This window comes from Cibotium barometz, chromosome 5 (assembly GCF_041138505.1).
Source record: "Cibotium barometz isolate CiBa-2024 chromosome 5, ASM4113850v1, whole genome shotgun sequence".
NCBI lineage: Eukaryota > Viridiplantae > Streptophyta > Polypodiopsida > Cyatheales > Cibotiaceae > Cibotium > Cibotium barometz.
The window spans coordinates 41524618-41545749 of record NC_141050.1 but is presented as its reverse complement, the minus strand read 5'-3'; positions in this window follow the sequence as shown (position 1 = coordinate 41545749).

Below are 21132 nucleotides of genomic sequence, written 5' to 3'. Positions count from 1 at the left end.
AACACTAGTCACTTGTATATAAACACTAGTCACTTGTATATAAGTTAATTTTGAGAATAAACAATACACGTTTATTTCCTTACAATATAAAACATGTGAGATCTTACTCTTACTTTTTACTTGTGCTTCATTGGATCATTACATGCTTTCTTGAATAGGTTTGCTTGATGGTTGCTCCCTCTCTTTAGCTTCTTCTGGTTTTGTGAGAAAGAACCATCGCAAAGGCCACTCTCTTCTTGCCTCCATCTAGGCATAGGGAGCTCTTCCTTCACCCCTCATAAGCCATGGAGCATTCTGGTATAATAGAACCCGATGGATGAGTTAGAACACCCACATCGAGGGAGTTACATTATGAATTGAAGGAAAGACCCAACGACACATGATTCCACAAGGCTAAAGTAAATATGCGTTAACACGGGGAGAAGATCATTGCAACATGTTGAATTTCTTCATCCTGGATGGGTGCATAACAAGGCCATTGTGTTCGAGATATTATGCTTTTGTTGACGTTGAAAAAGGCAGCTAGTGGTTGGTCATGATAGGCAAGTAGAAATGAGTGGGTGCTTGTTTGTGCTTGCTTTGTTGGGAGGTGCTAGGATGGCCACATTAGTGGTGGTGGTGTGTGTAGATTATTGAGTGTGACCATGGAGCTTTTAGAGCTAAAATATAGGAGTATGTTGCATACTTTGAGATGCGGGAGTATACATGCTTTATGTATAGAAATTGGATAACTCATTTTTTCTCAGACAGAGGGGGAAGTGCCTGAACCAAGGTTCTCACATGTCAGTTTATGGTAGTCTAGAACAATTGGCAATGTGTTGAGATTGAGAGGGGGACTATGAGTATTTCATATTAGACATATTTGATTGGCAAGTTGGGAATGCATACCCAAACCTAGGAAGATGTGAGGTGATCATGCCTATGTCATTGCAGTGCTTATTTGGAGCTCTTAGACGGGATGACCGCATGTTGCTATCTATGCACATGGATTGATCATCACAGGCTGGCTTCCTAGATTGATCAAAACAAGTACGTCCTTTGGTAAAAGTTTAGAATTGCAGTACTAGTATTCAGAGGATGAGAGTTGTTCATCAAGACCTAGGTGGTTGGTCGGATGTAGATATCTCAAAGCTAGAGTTAGCATGGAAAATGTGTGACACTCCTACTAACACTCCTTGATCACGTTATTGTTGACATGGTTTTGTACCTTTTTCTATAAGTTCTAAGGTATATTTGATCGAAATTTCAATGTAACTGAGAGTAGGTGTTGGATCGAGGTACCATGGAAGATCGTACTTGAGGAGGACATGGAGTTGGTCTCATCGGTAAGTTTGGAGTGGATTATATATTTAGATGCGCGCATGGAGATATCATCTAGAGTTTCACAATGAGCATCAACATCAACATGTCTACATCAACTTCACAATCATGAGATGAGCAGGGGTGTTGGACCTAGTGTGCTTACTAGTTTTAGTGGTCACAATAGTCATGTGTGGACATGGTCCTAATTTGGTTGAGTGGTCTAATTGGCTAGGGTTACTCACCCCAAATCATTATAAAATAGGACCCTTAGGTCGTGTATTCACTTATCACTTATGTGAGTTTGAGGCACCCTATAGGAGATCATCCCTACCAATTGAAGGTATTGAGCCCAGCATAGGTCGGGTAGTGTGGATAGAGAGAAGATCATTGTAACCACTTGTCTTTCAACAATATATTCATGGTGTTAATCTTCATACACACTTTGTCATCTAGAACTAGGCATGCATCTAGGTGTGATGATTTGCTTGATAGCCCCCAAGTTGTTAGTAGAATAATTTAGGGAGAAACCTTCTAGATATTCTGTAGAATTTATGAAGGCTTGATGAAGAGAGTATCAAAGGGTTGTTTCATTGAGCACAGTGCATGTTATTTTGTGGTTAGTGTCTTAGTTTGTAGGAGGCATATCCACACTTAGGCATTAGGCAAAGGTATTTTGAGAAGTGCATGCCTGTTGGGAATTAATGCTCCACCCCTCATCATTGTTATTACATGTTACTCTATTTTGAAGTCCCCCCCCATTGAGAAGAATCCACTTTGTGTTTGAGCATATGTAGACACTAGGGTTGGCCACAAGACCCGAGCTTGAAAGTTGCACGTAGAGACCTATGGTCTTATGTTTAGTCTAATATTATCTACATCAGGTGATGTGGTCAATTCGGTCTTTGGATTAGTCATAGTGTGGTCGACCTTGTCTGACCTATGATAAAAACCAATCTTAGGTGCTATATATAGACAGGTTTGTCACCCTCTTCTTTCATGGTGGTGGTGAGATCGACCTTGAATGCATTGTGTCCCCTTGGTACATAGTAGTGCATGAAATTCTTCGTCTCAAAGTCTACCTAGAGTCACCATATTCTTCGTAGAGCACTTGGGTGGGTAGGTGCCAGGGTGGGCCAATAGGTGGGGTAGGCACCACGGTGGGTAGATGCCTAGGTTGGTAGACACCATTAGTTTGTAATTCAATTCAATATTATTTTCCATCTCTCTTGCCTTAACTTCTTGGTCTTATTGAAGATCCCATTTTTTATGTGAATGCACAAGTCATTGTCTCAAAGTCTACCTAGAGTCACCATATTCTTTGTAGAGCACTTGGGTGGGTAGGTGCCAGGGTGGGTAGACGCCCAATAGGTGGGGTAGGCACCACGGTGGGTAGATGCCTAGGTTGGTAGACACCATTAGTTTGTAATTCAATTCAATATTATTTTCCATCTCTCTTGCCTTAACTTCTTGGTCTTATTGAAGATCCTATTTTTTATGTGAATGCACAAGTCATTTTTTCTTACAAAGCCAAGTTGTATGATACTCATAAGAATGGACATATGTTATTGTCCTTATCATGTAAATTTAAAACTTTGTATGATATGTTTCATTCCCTTTTCTTGATGCCTTGGTGGTCATAGTATTATGAGTTCCTTCACTCTCTATTGTGTCCACCACCACCACGGGTTTATATCATCACCTTGATTGTGGGGACATATAATGCATGTGGTCAATTAGCCAGGCCACCTATTCTTGCTAAAGGATAATGGTGGTGTGGAGATAATGCATTGGTGGCACTATGATTATGTCATGTATTAGCTAGATGGTGGTGGCACATCCAGGAGGTTATGGAGAAACAAAATTCACAAGTAATCCTCTTCATTGATGTGTTATTTTCTCCTACATATGATGCATGGAATGAGAAAGTTCTTTCCCCATACAAGACGCCCATGATATTAGTGCCTTGTATGATGGGGTTTATTTATTTTGTGATATTTTTCATGTGAGATGTTTTGTAAAATTTGTGAGCTTTTTCAACACTACCCAAATAAAGAATCGGATCACTAATATTCTTCAAACAAATTTTTTTTTTCTAGATATCAAAAAATGTAGAATCAAATAAACCCTAACTTCATAATATTTTAGTATGAATGCAAGCATGTATGTAAGTTTGTATGTGAGTTCATACATGTAAGGTTAGTATGTTAGTATACATATAACCAACCTGTACATATACTAATAACTAGCTTATAAACAAAATGTATATTAATCTTCATTTCAACATACTAACCTAGCCTAATATATGAAGACTTTAAGAATACATATAGAAAATATATAAAGACTCTAAGATTACTTATAGACAATATGTATAAAGACTTTAAGAATATATATAAACAATACATATAGACTACATGTCAAGACTTTAAGACTGTATATAAATGATGTGTAAAGACTATAAAGGCAATATATTAGAACTTGTGTTGTGTTGTTTGTAAAGAAGTATTGATTTCATATACAAGCACAAAATTTTCTTGTAAATACTTTATTCTCTATGAAATGCTTGTCTTTACACTTTCATTTTGTGGATTACATGCATTCGAAAGACATATGTTTAACCAAGTAAAGATACTTATCTTATGATTGTCTACAACACACATGTTGCTTTTATTTTGGGACATGCATTGTAATGAGTGTGGCTTTGTTTATACTGTTATCTTTTCATTGCCTAATATCGTTATCTTTTCATTGTCGAGAAATCCTAAACCAATTTTTTCAATGGTGAACTAAAGTTGTTGAGTTTGTCATTGTGACACAAAACATATTTACATGACTATTCTCTGAAGTCAAAAGTTATGGCATGCATAAAGTGATAGGTTAACATGCCACACATGCTAGAATTTCCAAGAAGCTAGTTTTTTTTAAAAAAAGCTTCACATAATCAGAGCTAGTTTTTAATAGGAGATACTATTTTCTAGTCTACTTTTAATATTATCAATGATCTAGATTTCTACTATAGTGTTAATACTCTAGGTCTTGGAAAAATCTCATAAATTCTAAAAAGAAGTTTGCATGACAAAGCTTGCAAAAATAAAAGTGCCCCTATATGGTGTTGACTGTGACCAATTAATCAATTTATTTTCTATAGTGTTAATACTCTAGGTCTTGGAAAAAGCTCATAAATTCTAAAAAGAAGTTTGCATGACAAAGCTCTCAAAAATAAAAGTGCCCCTATATGATGTTGACTATGACCAATTAACCAATTTATTTTCTTTTGATGATATGTTTATAGACATTACTATAGATGGAAATGTGAAGCATGCAGATTACTAGTTATTGAGATAATGTTTTGTGCTCAACAAGAATGTGAATGGTCATGGGATCTTATTGGGGTCCTATGATCATATTTCATGCTCGTAGCATGATTGTGGGTGGGCACTACTTTCAACAAGTTTGAAGGCATGGAAAATTCATTAAGCTTGACTAGTATTAGGTTAATTGCAAAGCACATATATATATATATTCCCACCTTATGATTGTAATTAAGCTTCAGCTTGATCGATGTTTGCAGAGCCACAAATGTGGCTATCGGTCTCACTAGAAACTTGTTAGATGAGCATGATAGCTTATTGGAGGCTTCTAGGGTGCTAATGATAGATCCTTGTTCAAAGTTTCTTATTGTTTAAAAGTGCAAAAAATTCTTATCATTATTTTATTGAGATAGTTTATCATACTTTATGGGTATTTGTGCCTCATTAAATCTCATTATATCAAGGCTACTCATCATGGTGATTTGATATTTCCTTGTGATTGAATTTTTCTTCTCATTTGATCATTAAAATGTGCTCATTTGTCATTATCTATAAATATATACATTAGAGTCTTAAGGTCTTTTAACTAACCTAAGGTCTTTAAGTGTGTGTGTACACACATACACATACTTACACACATACGAACGTGTACACACACACACGCACATATGCACGCACGCACACACACGCGCTTTCAACTCTACTAACTTTGGAATTTCACATGAATCCAACTATCTTCTCATCACACTACATCTCTCCATAGAAGATGATGGAGATACACACATACAAAGTGGGTAAAAGTTCTAACCTTCCCTTCAAGATCTACAATTTTATTCATAGAGAAAGTAATCATCCATCTTAATTGGCCCATAATGTCATTATTGCTCAGCTTAATCCAATCATTTATTGCCATTCTAATCCACTCAAAGCATACTTATCCATTAAAAGCTTAATGTAATGTAACAATGGGTTTGAAAAAACAAGGCTATGGAGGATAGTATGTCACTATCTTAGCCATTCTGTATTTCTTGATGCTTAAGTTGATCACAACAAGTTAATGGATTTTGTAAACACTAGTGGAGCACTAGGACTTCTATACTAGAGGCCTACTGTACATATAAAACTATTCATGGAGTTTCCCTAATATGTCCTAATTTGGGATGGATGGAGGTTGGCAATTTAATTTTTATCCATTAAGGCATTATTACATCTCATTCAAAATTAAAGTCATTACTCTATGTCTCTTAAACATTATCCAGATTCCCATGGCATTAATACATTTGAGAAAATAAGCACATGCAATGGTATATAAAGTTGGTGACTTTCCTACAATGGTTAGCTTCACAATATTATCATGGCCACGCAAAATAGATGCCTTAAAGTTGGTAACTATCATTCATCACCTCCTCTTAAACAACCACGCACGTCAGCTTGCAAAAATGCCATGAACACATCTCTATATCTCTCTATATATATATTATATAAAGGAAGAGTTTCATAAAGCTACCACGTGGCATTATCAACTTGTTTGATCGATCATATGTGTACATGGAAAATTACATACAACAAATAGGCTTGGTGTGACCTTTGAGTCGACGTTGTTACGCATGCTTCATAGTGGGAAATACTACCTAGGTTGCGAATTGGATTATCCCAAAGATAGGTAATGGCATGGATAAGAGGAGGGCTACCACAGTGTTGAAAGTCATGAAAATGTTTCATGTACTCAATGCATAGAATGATGAAAACTTCTTTTCCAAAAATTTTCCTTTCAAGTTCTTCAAGAATGGATGTGGTCTTGGTAGAGTGAAGAACCAAAATGCTATGGTGATCGTCTCAAACAAGGAAGAGAAGCCGACGAAAATGATGTGCTCAATAGCAAAATCAACCCAATCTCCTTGGATAGTGATGATGAAGAAACTTCCTACCTCGACTACAACGACAAATATTCTTTTGTGTGGAAGAAAATCCACCTAGCAAAGCCTATTGTCAAGTCTCATGATTTTGTGCCTTTTTCGTCTAGTTGAAAAGGCAAGGAGGTGACTTTTATGTAAAATGTCACAAAGGGGAGGCAGTGGGCACAGGCTTGCTACCACTTGAAATTTTATGAATCTAAATACATACAATTTTTTGTTATTGAAAATAAAAAATATCAATGGAAGCAAATCCCTCACTACGTTGAAATCTTTTGGAGCCATGAATTTTCAGAGCTAGTAGAGCCATTAGTAGTAGACCCTCACAAAAAATTGAGATTAAGTGTATATACACTCATTCATTTTTCATGCTCATTTGCCCTCTTTTACAAATGGTTATATCCCCCCCCATATGTAAATGTTTGGATGACGTCGATTACTACTGTGTGTCATTGGGAGTGCATTGCTCGGCCTTGATTGTGTGGAGATGATGGTTTAGCAAAGATGATAGCCGCCTCCCTGAGAGTGTGCTGAATAGGAGACCACCACATGCTTGATAGGCTAGAGAACTAGGAAGGATCCCACGCTTCATAGGCTGAATATGTTTTCTTCCCAAGGTCTTTGATATGCTAGGTTGTTGTTCTAGACAGAGTGCTCTAGTTGCGTGAGGATTGCAACATGCTTTATGTTGTTGCTTGGTAATGAATTTGACCTTCTCTTCTTCATCAATTGGTTGATTTGATTTATAGTGTTGCTTATTAAGACAAGCACCTTTGTTATGTGCTTAGAGTGCTTAAGACATGCCAAATTTGATTTGTACAAACAACCAAAAATATGTTGCTAAAAATTTGCATTTAAGATCCTGTAAAGAGAGGATAGAGGCTACCAACTAAAATTTGATAAAGGTAGTAATACCTCTGATTGTTTGCTAACCGAGAAATTCAAAATAAAGCTAAACCTATCCTAGGAGCCCTAAGCTCTGATACCAAAATGAAATTCTAATTAACTAGGGAAGATTATAATAAGAGAAAAAAATCCATAATTAAAAAGCTAACCTAATTAATTAAGTAAGTATTAATAAAATACTAAAAGAATGGCTTACTTAATCAAGAATTAATCAAGCTCTAAAATAAGCAAGGAGTACATCATTAGCTTCATGGAAGCATCTAGAACGACAATCAACTCCACCTTTTCCATCTCTCCCAAAAAGCCCATGCCACCTCGTCACATAACCTTAAGGGATAACCTTAAGGGACACTTTGACACCTCATTACTTGCATCACTTGGGAATACCTTGGAATTTGGCATCTAGCCTTCTTACTTCTTCTTCTTACATCTATCTCAATAAATAACCTTTGAGCCGATTCTTTTATGGCTCAACACATTAAGGTGCATGCTTCCCCTCATTCCGCATGTACCCTTTATCACTTGTTTTTTCAACAAAGTTGAAAAGAAAAATTTGGGAGGATCATAACTTGCAAGAGTAATTGGCATGAAAGACGTTAGGTTTGATGGTTGATTGAACAAAGAGAAGGGCACATCTTTCTGATTCAAAATGCACGACTTATTTTGCATTGATTTTTTGAGACCCATTTATATGGTTTGATCCGAATCTTACTCCACCTCTCTTGTAATTTCTCTTCCTAGAATCACTCCATCTCCTCATGAATTTCTTCCTCACTCCACCTCTTCTCTTATAACTTCTCTTCCTAGAAATCCACCTCCTCATGGATTTCTTCCTCACTCCACCTCTTCTCTTATAATTTCTCTTCCTAGAATCACTACACCTCCTCTCATGGATTCCTTCCTCCTTACCCTCTCCTATAGCTTCTTTTCCTAGAATCACTCCACCTTCTCATGGATTACTTCCTTCTCCACCCCATGTATTATCTCATCATTAATTTGACCCTTCTATACTTTACACATTACCTTAAACAGTTTGGCATTGCTAACAAACCATAATTTCTAACAAGGATTCAAGGGCGCTAACTATTATGTAAAAACCTCATGTAGCACGTTGAGGGGTAATTTTTAAACCCCCCTATTTATGGATGTTTGTAATCTAGCTACAGTCCTTTTGAAAAGTTTAAGAAGAAATCCTCTTTTGTATTGATTTTTTTCCCATTTTTTAAGTTTAATAACCCTTATATATGTATATTGTTTATAACTTTACATGAAAATTAAACCCCTTATATTGAATGCACATGATATGGTACATCCTTTTTTATAGATCCCTCCTGAGAGGAGGAGGAGGGGGAGAGGGTTTTGGATTTAGGGCAGGGATGGGATGGGATGGGGGTGGGGTGGGGTGGGGTGGGGGGGGGGGGTGGGGGTGTGTGTGAGATGGGGTTGGCTTATGGGGAATATCATGAAAAGGATGTGCATCATCATCAATGGGGCAGGTCAAAGACATGCTCTCCGCTCACTCTTGCTCATAAGCTATCTTTTTCATCTCCTTTTCATTGAGCTCATGGAGTTCCTCCTATTCTTATCAGGTTCCTTACTTTTACGGCTTTGGGAACCCATTCTCTAAAAATCTAGAGAAGAATAAAGAAATATGAGGGCTATGAGCAAAGCTATAATTGACAAAGATAGTCATATTATGTAGGAAGGACATTATCCTTACCTTACATTAAAATGGATTTTTGAGGATACATATAATAAAACATCCTTGAAATGATGATTGAGAGGGTTAATTATGTAATCTTAATCCAATGGTATTTAATCTATGATTGGATTCAATATGATCTTAATGGACAAATTAATTTTTAAATTATATTTTTAAATTTAGTCAATATTAATTGTACTAAACTACATTATTTATTTTTAATACTTTTTCTATGTATAAAAAAAGGTGAATTTATTATTATGTTAATATTTTTTTAAACTTGTCTTCGTATACTAAGGTCTAAGGCCTTATAGTAAGTTTTTATCTTAATGTGGCATATGCATGTATCCATGCACACTATGGTAAACATGCAAATATCTATGCATGTTATGGGTGAAAATATATCCATACATACTATAGTTGACATGGTAAATGTATGTATTTCTGCATGATGTGGTGCCATGGTATATACATGTATATACCATGATGTGTTGCCATGGTATATACATGTATCCATGCATTATGTGCTTGACATGCCACCTTGAGTTGATGATATGGCACCTACTACATTGACATAGCAATACATTACAATGATGTGGTATTGGATGAGTTGGCATTTCATCTTTTACATGTCATATAGGGCCTAAAAGTGATGATGTGTCATCACACCAAAGATTACATGTGGTTGATGATATGTCAATGTATTGTGCATCAACAATGAAGTGGCAATATTAGATGTGGTAGGTTGAGGTGGAAATCACTATAGTAGCTAGCTTGTGTTGAGCCCAATGTCCTTTATCATCCTTAAAATTATGAAGTATCTAGCTATTGATGCATTACTTGGGTCACCTCTAACATGAAGAAGATGTGGATTAAGGCACTATAAGGCCATGCAAGGTAAGAAAGAGAGCTTAGGGGTTAGGGGAGTGCAAATCTATCTCTTACAGAGATCTATTATGTGCTTTGTGACATTTTTGGAGAAAATAAGAGTGACAAAGTCTATATTTAGCATGATAATGGTAGAATGTGCATGGGTATAGTGTGGGATAAGAAAAAACACATTTTTAGGTGTTGAAATTATATGCTCATTTTATAGATAAGGTGTGTGTGTGTGTGTGTGAAGCAAACCATCTCTTGTTGACATAAGGTTTGCCTAGAGGCTATAAAGGGATCATCTCTCTCTCATACTTTGTGAGAGGAGAAAGGTATTGCAAGCCTGTTTTTAAGCTAAAGTAATAGACTTTTTACTAGATTTTGTCTCTCTCCACGTTTAGGTTATCTTCATCTAGCTAGGTTTTCTCTCATCCATTTATTTCAAGTTTAGGATGGTTCAAAAGTTGAGGTGCATTAGGATAATTCGGGTCTAGATGCTAAGTCATGCTCTGTGAGATTCTAGGAGAAAAGAAGAGACCTAATTGAACAAGATAAAGATATCACATGCATGGGTATGGTTTTGAAACCTGAATGTTTGAATATATCATAGGGCATGGGAATGTTGGAATATGTCATGTCATGGAAATGATGGCATGAGTCATTGAGATGGTGCATATGGATGGGCATGGTATGGGGGAGGGTTGTTTGGGGAGGTTGGGTGCAGACAGAGAGAGAGAGAGAGAGAGAGAGAGAGAGAGAGAGGAGGGAGAGGGTGGCGACTTTTTTAAAACCCATATAGCACGTGTGTGTAATAAATTTGGGGAGGGTTGTTTGGGGAGGTTGGGTGAAGAGAGAGAGAGAGAGAGAGAGAGAGAGAGAGAGAGAGAGAGAGAGACACACACAGAGGAGGGAGAGGGTGGCGACTTTTTTAAAACCCATATAGCACATGTGTGCAAGAAATTTTTCCCTTTTTTTAACACAATCATCTACCCCTCTTTTTAAATTATACATGTTTGGATTCCCTATATAAAATTTTATAAATTAGTTACATTAAATAGCATTCTCTTTACACCCCTCTTCTTGCATGTATATGACATGGAATTCCCTCACTAATAAGTGTTAGATTTCAATGTTCACCCTCACTTTACTTTGTATCGGTTTAGTTAGCTCATGTTTTGTAAGGCACCCATTATGAGGAGAAGCCATGGTTGAACAACTTGGCATATAGGCCTAGACTAGACACTAGAGAGGGATCTTAGTGGTTAGATGGTTGTAATAGGTCTAGCATAGTGTCAAATAGGCTATAGGTACCATTAGCCAAAAAATAAGTTGCACTGAGGTAGGTAGACATGTTTCTTCTTGTGGGGCCTAAACAAGCTAAGATGAGCCCAAATGACCATGGGAAATGGGGTGGATTTACTACTAATGTGTTCTAGTCGTAGGGGCTACCCAAAGTCTATAGGTCAAATGTAGATGCACTATGATTCCCATCTCTACCTAATTCATCAATCATCAATCTGTGTTCACCTCCTTACCCCGTAGATGCACATGTGTGGAATGCAGCCATCATTAGATCTTTAATTAGTGTAATATAATCTACTTCTCTCTATCATTGTCTTCTATTGTGCTTAAGCTATGTTTTTAAAAAAGTTCATACATTTTGTGAGTGTTATAAGTTTACACCACCATTGTAGGTTTAGAGTTGATATGTTACATATGTATAGAGTGACCTCCTCTCCCTACCCCTGATCAAAGGATTAAACATTTCAAATTTTATTTTGGGGAAAAATTAATAAACATAATGCTGGGAGAGGGAGAGCTTGATTTCCTTATATAAGAAAACACACACACACACACACACACACACACACACACACACAAGAGAGAGAGAGATCGATGGCTGAAATGTCAATGTAATAATTCAGTTGATTGTAGTCATACGAGATGTGGGTATAAAGGTCTCATCATAATTTATGCCCTTATCCTAACCATAACCTTTTGCAAAAACAAGCCTTGCCTTGTAGCACACACAACGCTACCATCAGATTTACGCTTAAGCTTATAAATCCTCTTTGTACCAATGGCCTTTTTTCCATAAAGCGAATTCATCAAATACCAAGTGTCCTTTTTGAGAATTAAGTCATATTGATCTTGTATGGCTTGCATCCAATGATCATTTTTCTATGCTTCCTCAAAATAACTCAAAGGAAATAAATTCATTACATATACTGGCAATGAGAGCATGATCCACAAAAGAATAAGATGCATGCCGAGAACCTACACGTGTCTTGTTAGGCAAAAGGTTAGCTAATTTGCTATCTTGCAATCTTCTTCTCTTATCTACAATCCATAACATAAAGAGATAAGAGTATATACTATAAGGGAAAGCAAACTTATAATGGTTGGTCCATAGTGTGAACCCGACTATATGAGCTGATGCTATAATCCATAACATAAAGCAAACTTGTAATGGTTGGCCCATAGTGTGAACCCGAATATATGAGTTGATGCTATAACTATGTCACACTCTAGTAATCCAAATACGGCTCTCAAACAGCCTCCTGTCATCCCACCACTAACAACATATCAACCATAATCTCACCAACTATGTCAGTGTGGTAGTGCGGAAGTTATCACCTAGGTTGGTCAATCAATGTATGTAGAGCAATAGTTGAGCTCTCCCCCTAGAGCTCAACTCCACACACTACACTCCAAGTAAGCTCCTAAACCTGTGAAGCTTCTCTATACCAAGTGCCTTCATCAAGATGTTAGCCATTTGATTCTCTATGCTAATATATACCAGATCTACATAACCTACTAGAACCTTCTCTCTCACAAAGTGAAAACCTACCTCAATGTGCTTCATTTTAGCATGGTATACTGGGTTACTAGTGAACTATGTGCTACTCGTTGTCACGCTAAATGACAATAGCCCTATGTTGCCATAATAGCAACACCCATGTACTCTTCCTCTATACTTGACAAGGTAACTATCGGTTTATGTACCTAAGAATCCATCTAGTCACATCCAAGTGTAGCTTCCTGGTGATGTTGCATAAATTGACTTATAAGTCCAATAGCATAGCTCAAATCTGGCCTAATAATGGTCATGTAGATCAAGCTACCCACTATGTGTCTACACATAGTGGGGTCCTCCAAAAGCTCACATGTATCAATAGTAAGCTTTGTGTTATGCTCCAATGGAACTAAAATAGGCTTATAGCATATTATACTATACTTGGACAACATGTCCAAGCCATACTGCCTCTGTAAAACAACAAAATTCCATGAGGTGATTTCACCACCTCTATACCCAAGAAATACCGTAGCTCACCCAAATCCCTTATCTTAAAATTTTGCTTCTGCAAAAGCACCCTAACATCATATGTATGTCAGTATCACTATCACCAGAGTTAATCAAGTCATCCACATAAATGACATAGCATGGTTCCTCTATCTATCTTTTTCACATAAAGCAAAAAAACTGCATTGGATATTTAAAATCCAATGGTAACAAGATACTGCCTATTCTTTTTTGTCCATTCTTTGGGTGCCTTCTTCAAGCCATATAAGGCTTTGCATAACCTACACACAAAATCTAATGTGTGTTACTCTCACATAACCTGATGGTTGCATCATGTAACTTCTTCTTACAAATTAGTATGCAAGAATTCATTCTTTACATCCATCTGTTATAAAGGCCAACCCTTCACTTAGCCATAGCAATGATAGCTCTCATGATTACCATTCTCACAATCTTGGCTGAATGTCTCCTCGTAGTCAATTCCATACGAGATTCCATAAGTCTGTTCATAACCCTTGGCAACCAATCTTACCTTATACCTTCTCATCAACACTGATTCATCTAAGTTATGCTTGACCTTATACACCCATTTACATCTAATTTTCTTCTTTCCTTAGGTGAAGGCACTAACACCCATGTTACATTTGCATCCAATGATACCAACTCCTTATCCATGGCATCTTTCTATTTTTTATTTCCAAGTCAAAACAAGTGGGCTCCAGCTCTTGTATTGCTTTAAGCATGTAAGCATAATGATGGGTTGTATATCCATCATATCTCAACCTATCAAGAGGGTATCTAATCCTCGTAGACCTTTATCTTGGATCACAACCAGGTATCCTCAAAGTATCCCTAGTTCTCCTTGCACCAAGAGTAACCAATTATAGAATGCTAAGATCCTCATCAAGGATCTGCTTAGAGCCACAAGAGTCGCCATCCATATATGAGTGACCTACTAAAAACAGATCAAGCATAAAAGGTTGATCTACCTTTTCCTTCCCTTTGTATGATACATGTGTACCTAGATCTGTCCTCAACCTGCTGCCTGACCTTGGACTAACATTAGATCCACAATTAGAGGACTCTCAAGGCCCACTAAGCATATGTATTGTGGGTCAGCATCATCACTTCTTACATCTTCATCTTCTATTTCCTTCAATATGCATACCAGCTATTTTTCCTTTTTGCAATACCATTCTATGTTGCAGAGTGTACCTACATGTAAATTGTCTCTTGATTCCATGATTTCTCAAGAAATCACTTAACTCATTGTAAAATAAGTCTTCCTTGCCATTCGATATTAGAAATTTGATATAGCATTCATTTTTCCTTCTCGAGCCAAGGCTTTAAATCTTTGAAAGTGAGCAAACACCTCATTTTTATCCTTCATAAAATAGACCCTTATTTTCCTAGTGTGATCATCAAGGAATGCAACATAATACATGCAACCTGTAATTATTGCAGTCTTGGTCAATCTCCCCATATATCTGAATGTATAACATCTAATGGCCTTGCACTAACATGCTTTTCATGCAAGAAAGCATATTTGGCCTACTTACCAAGCTAGTATGCTTCACATACTTTATGCATACCATCAACCTTAAACTTTGGCAAACGTGTAAGAATATTTTGAGCCTTCATAGAATTCAATCATTGTATATTCACATGATTAATGTGCTTATGCCATATGTCAATATCTATAATGACACATGTCTCATGCACAAACATGGTTGCCTTCACCTTGTTACCATTGAAATTAAAGAGCTTGCCTTTTTTGTTACCCTTTGCACCTAAGCAGCATTGATTTTTAAAGTCTTCCACAAAACACCCTGAGGATTGAACCTCACTTTTGCAGACCATGTTCAACCATATGTCCAATAGAAACTAGGTTCTTTGTAATATTTAGAACATGAAGCATATATACTTAGTACTTGGCACTTTACCAACATGCGCAATGATGGGGTATTCAATATCATCACTTATTTCTACATAGCCTGGTTTTTTCATTTTTGCATATGTTTAAACCACTCACCACCATGACTAGTCATGTGGGTAGAGGCATGAGAATCCACATACTTGATCTGGACATCTCTTGTTGTAGAAACTAAGCATGTGATGCATCACAAATAGCTGCTCACTTTTCTCATCAGTGAGATCACAGACAGTTGCTCACTTTTGTCATCTGTGAGATCACCCTTTTTTACTTAATGATGCATAGCTTCCTTGCTACAACTTTCAACTTTTAGTATCATTCTCCTTTCTATACTAGTCCTTTGCTATGTGCCCTCATTTGCCATAGTAATAGCACTCTATGCTATTTGTATTTTGATTTCTTTGCCAACCACCTCGGCCTCACTAGCTCTCTCTCTGCGTCTAGAGTGGCCTCGTCTACCTGTTTGTACATTTAATTCCTATTCTTGTTGTTGCCTATGAAGTTTGTTTCTAAAACAGCCTCCACCTCGACCTTATCTAAGTAGAAGGCCTGACCCCCCCATATTAATCTCATCGTGGATTCATGAAAATCAAGAAGTTCTAAAATTGGTTGTATTCCTTACCAAGATCATTCAAGATCATTGAAACCATATCATCATCTTACTAGAGATCCAATAGAAGCAAGGGCATCTACAAGAAGACCAACTTTCCTTTGGTCACATTATGTTGCTCCTAGTTTAGCTGCATCTTTCAAGCTTAGGTGTTTGTGCTGTACATATTCACTAAGGTTTCCCAAGCCTCCTTAGGTTTTTGTGTATCCTGTATATGCACAATCATAGAATCTATCACATTAATAGACAACTAATAAAGCAACTTTTTAACTCTTTCATGCCATGCTTTTTATGCCTGCACTTTGCTAAGGGTTGGGATTTCTTCACCAATCTCTAGTTCTTTTTCATCACCTGTCGAAACGTGCCTAAATCGTGTCAAAACGCGAAATAATATGGTGTTCTTCCTTCACCCGAGATGATGCCTCAAAATGAGATAATGACTTCCATGTCTGCTTGTAGCTCTTTCATAGCTACCAAAGGTGTTGCTCCAAAATAAAAAAGGGAAAGAGATGGAAATACCCTTACATGTTTATCGCTTCCTTGTGTGCCTTGCTCTTGCCTCTTGATTGCCTCTTTAACTCAAACGAACAACTGAGCTCTGATACCCTGAAGAGAATATGGGGGAGAGAGAGAGAGCTTGAGTTGATTTTCTTCTGTTCTCTACAACTTTTAATATAAATACATAAGAGTACATAATATAAGGGAAAGTACCCTCCTACTATAACTTACAATTATCAATCCATAGTGTGAACCACCAGACTATATGAGCTAGCGCTATAACTATGCCATACTTATATGGTTGTCACACAGCATGTCATCCACTTGTGGCATATTAACCATAATCTTACCAACGGTGCTAGTGGCATAAGTGTGGAAGCTATCACCTAGGCAGGTTATCAATGTCTGTAGCACTAGTTGAGCTCGATATTTCAACAATTGAAAAAACGTGTTTTGGGTCACATGTAAATCCAAAGATGGTTCCAAAAGAGGCAAGGAGAACTAGATCTAATACCTTTTCCTCTTCTCCAATTATATTGAAGAAGCTAAAATGTGGTCCATTTCTTGTGGATAAAATTTGCACATCCCCCCTCCCATTGGTCCATTTTTTGCACTTAATAATCAGGCATTTCACTAATAAGAGGCTTTTTATATCCATTTCATTCTAATGTGCCAAGCTATTCAAAGGAAAAATATAATTATATGTGTTTTAAGGCAATTTTCATGAATTTTATAGCTACCTTTCTCTACTGCCATTTTCCTTTACATCCTTAGTTTGACTATCTCACCTTGTTGAGATGTCCTTTGGCCTTGCTAGGACCTTATTTAGCCTCCTTGATCAGATACACTTTTTACCTCATCTTGCCTAGTTTAAAACTCGATGTTTGAGATATATTTTAGCTACTAGCACTACAAGAACTTTCGTGATTCAATCCTATTATTAGCATGATTATTCACATACAAACCATCTACAATAATTCCACCCAACTCACTAAACAATGTCCTCATAACTAAGAAGTTCATGTTGAATGGATTACATTTTCACTTTCTTTCTAGAGATTACCTTACAAGGCTCAAAACTTTTATTCAATCCTTTGGGTTTACTTCATATCTCTTACTTTATTTTTATCCCAACACTTCTACCTCTTGTTGTGTTGATCTATTCTTTTGGAGTTTAACAAATGTATACTTCTTGATTTGGTGAAGCTATTAAAATGTCATATAACTTTCCTTGGATATCACCACTCTTTCTATGGATTTTTATAGATCACTTAATAACTGCTGTAATTATTTGATTAACTGCATGATCTTATTCAACTTTCTTATTAAGTCTTAAAAAGTACCAACAAGTTAGCAAAATTTAGCGTTGTTGTTTAAAACATGATATGCTTTGAAATTATATCATGGCCAAAATATCCCATCATTTTTTCTTTTTTAACTCATGTATGCATGAAGAAGATTTACAAAGACCTTCAATGCTTATATCCCACTATTTAAGCTTTCATTTCTTATATCTCTATGTTAAGGCAGTGATAATAACAAATGATGGGGTGGGGGGGTATGGTTTGAAAAGAAATAAAACACTAATACTAGGTAGCTTTAGCCTTTTAGATGTCTTATTAAAATAGAAAATAAGATAAAACACTAAAACTAGGCAGCTTTAGCCTTTTAGATGTCTTATTAAAATAGAAAATTAAAATTTCTTTGACCTTACATTCTAAAGTTTTACTTTGCGCGAAGAGTTATCAAGAGTTATCAAGAGTAGGACATTATTATCATTATAAATATCTCAACTTCTCTTTACTTAAAACGCTTTTTAGCATATGTAGATGGACTTTCCCATAGAAAAAGGATATAAATAATAGGTTGTCCCATCCTCATTTGGTTGCATGTGTAACTCACAACAATAACCTTACTTTGCTTGAATTTAATATAGGAAGGAATACACATACACCATAAAGGGGTTATATTATAATGGCCTTATCTAAGTACAATTGATCAACTTGCCCTGGCTTTTTGCTCAAATTTAATATAGGAAGAAGGAATAGACATACACCATAAAGGGGTCATATTACACTTATCAAGAATGGTCACAAGTTGATTGTACTTAATCAAAAGAAAAGAAGCTTATAAAAATTTCAAGATGATTACAAAATTTGTGAAGATTATCTTTTCCTAATTTTTAAGAGAGTATGAATAACTAATTCAATGGTGACATCCAAAATTTGTGAAGAGTATTTTTTCCCAATTTTTAAGAGAGTATGAATATGACAAGAAACGAAATGATAACTAATAGGCTAATAGCTAAAGATGGCACAAGGGTGTGCTTGGAAAGAAGAAAAACAGTATTGGTTCATGGAGATAAATACATTGTAAAGAAAAGATAAGGTTTCTTTAAAGAGGGAAGAAAATGCAAGGTTTAGTGGACTAAGGGTTCAAAGATGGAAATGAAGTGTCCTAATTGATTTTTCCACTTTGTATGTACGTCAATTCCTCCACATTTTAATAAACTTTTCTTGATTTTCACTTTAATCATTGATATTGCAAACTTCTTTTTATCCTTTGTATTGAATCAAGATTCCGACTCTATTGTGACTTGCAGATTTGCAAGTTTTTCCATGATTTAACAATTGACATTTTATTATCTATGTTTATCTGGGGTTTTGTAAGTCAAAATAAAAAGTGAGTTAGAGCTTGGGTTTGTTGCTACTATAGGGGGGAAAGCATGTAGTACATTAAATTCTTTAACATTTTTAGCATAATTTGTAAAATACATTCTTGTTTGACTAGCTATGGAAAGAAACTTCTATAATAAGTCAAAAGTGTGACAAACTATGGAAAGAAACTTCTATAATAAGTCAGAAGTGTGACAAACTAGAAATTATGCCTATGGGTTGGAGAGTGAACTATAATAAGGGACATAAATAAAGTAGAGCAAGTGGGTACAGATGCAAACGAGCAATCAATCCTAGAGAACTTACTCTTTGTCCAAACTTGCTTCTTTTTTAAACTTTATTTAGGATTAGAATAAATTAGCATTTTTCCACAGTGATATATTGTAAGTTTTTGTTAAAGCTAATGATTCATGTTAAGTTGGTGTTTTACTATAGTTAGTGTTTTTTAGGCATGCTATGGATTAATGCTAGTGATTTAATGTGGATTAGTTTTCTTTCATCAAATGGAAATAGCTAGTAACTAGAGATAGATAGTTAAGCTATGTGTCACACCCTTAAACCTAAAACCCCATAAGAAATTACAACACTTAAGAAAAGATAGAAATAAACACTTGAGAAATCCCCATAAGAAAGTGCAGCTCTTGAGAAAAGAAAGAAATAAACCAAATTTTGGATTTTTTTTTAGTGAAATCAATGAGATAGAGAAATGAACCTATTGTTGTGGCCTTGTTGTAATAGTGTCATGATGCGCATGGCTAATGAACATGGGATTGTGTGGTAGAAATGGCATAAGTGGCAATGGGTACATTCCAGTAAGAAGATTGTGTCTTTCTTCTTAACACTTCTATGTACTAAAACAAAAGATGATTTCATGTAAATGTAAAATATGATATAACTTCTTGTAAAGATTTCCTACAACTAACAAGTTAAAAAAAGAGCGTTGCTATTTTCTAAACATTATATAATTTCTTAATCTTTTTACAAGGGGATAATATCCTTATTGGTTTATGATCATGCAAAACATTTATTGGCTCTAGGATGAGTGAAGGTGCCCCTTTCCTAAATAGTGTTTCTATGATGCTTAGATTTGCCCTTACTTTTGTTTTCAACAAATATCTACTAAATTCAATAGTGTTATTTTCTTAGAAGTATTTATACCTTCTCTTTATGACTTAATTAAAAATAAATGGGGATATGTAATAATCAAAACACACATTAAAGCATTAGAAACTTCTTGAAATAATGTTATGAGGTCTTTGATGGTGTACTTTTGATGGTCTTTGATGGCGTACTTTTGAAATGTTTGTAAGGCTTACAAAAGTGATATAGTAAGCAATCAAATAATATGATGGCCACTTTTTCAAAATACATTAAGGTAACGATTTTTCAAAAAGTAAAACGTATTCGACATATAAGATCTATCTTTGCTCCATATCATAAATTTTTGCAGTTTCACAAAGAATACTATCTTATTGAGTTTCTAGATAAAATGCAAAACATAAAGTCTTTCAAAACATGTTTAAATGTATTAGTTAAATTGAAATACGTGATATATTAAGGCAACGATTTTTCAAAAAGTAAATCATATTCAACATATAAGACCTATCTTTGCTCCATATCACAAATATTTGAAGTTTCACAAAGAATACTATCTTATTGAGTTTCTAGATACAATGAAATACATAAAGTCTTGCAAAACATGTTTCAATGTATTAGTTTAATTGAAATATGTTCTGATTTTATTTAAATCTTTGAGGAAGTGAAATGATACAATAATCCATATTTTATATCCATAACTAAGTTTGGCATCAATGAAATAATATTGAATAGTCATTAGAGGTGCATAATCTCAAGGAAAATATTAAAAAAAAGCAACATTAAAGACACTATAAAAAACTATTACACATAGACTAGGCTACATTTTCCCCTCTTATTCTTATCTCTATTTTGATGTGAATATTTCCCACATGTTAGAAGAATTTATGCCCCCCCTTCTTGTCCACCATTGTGAATCGACATTTCTAACTAAAAGCACATAAAAGACTTTAATGTTTATGTTAGACAAGAATTACCACCAAGAAAGATGCAAATATAAGCATGGATGCAAA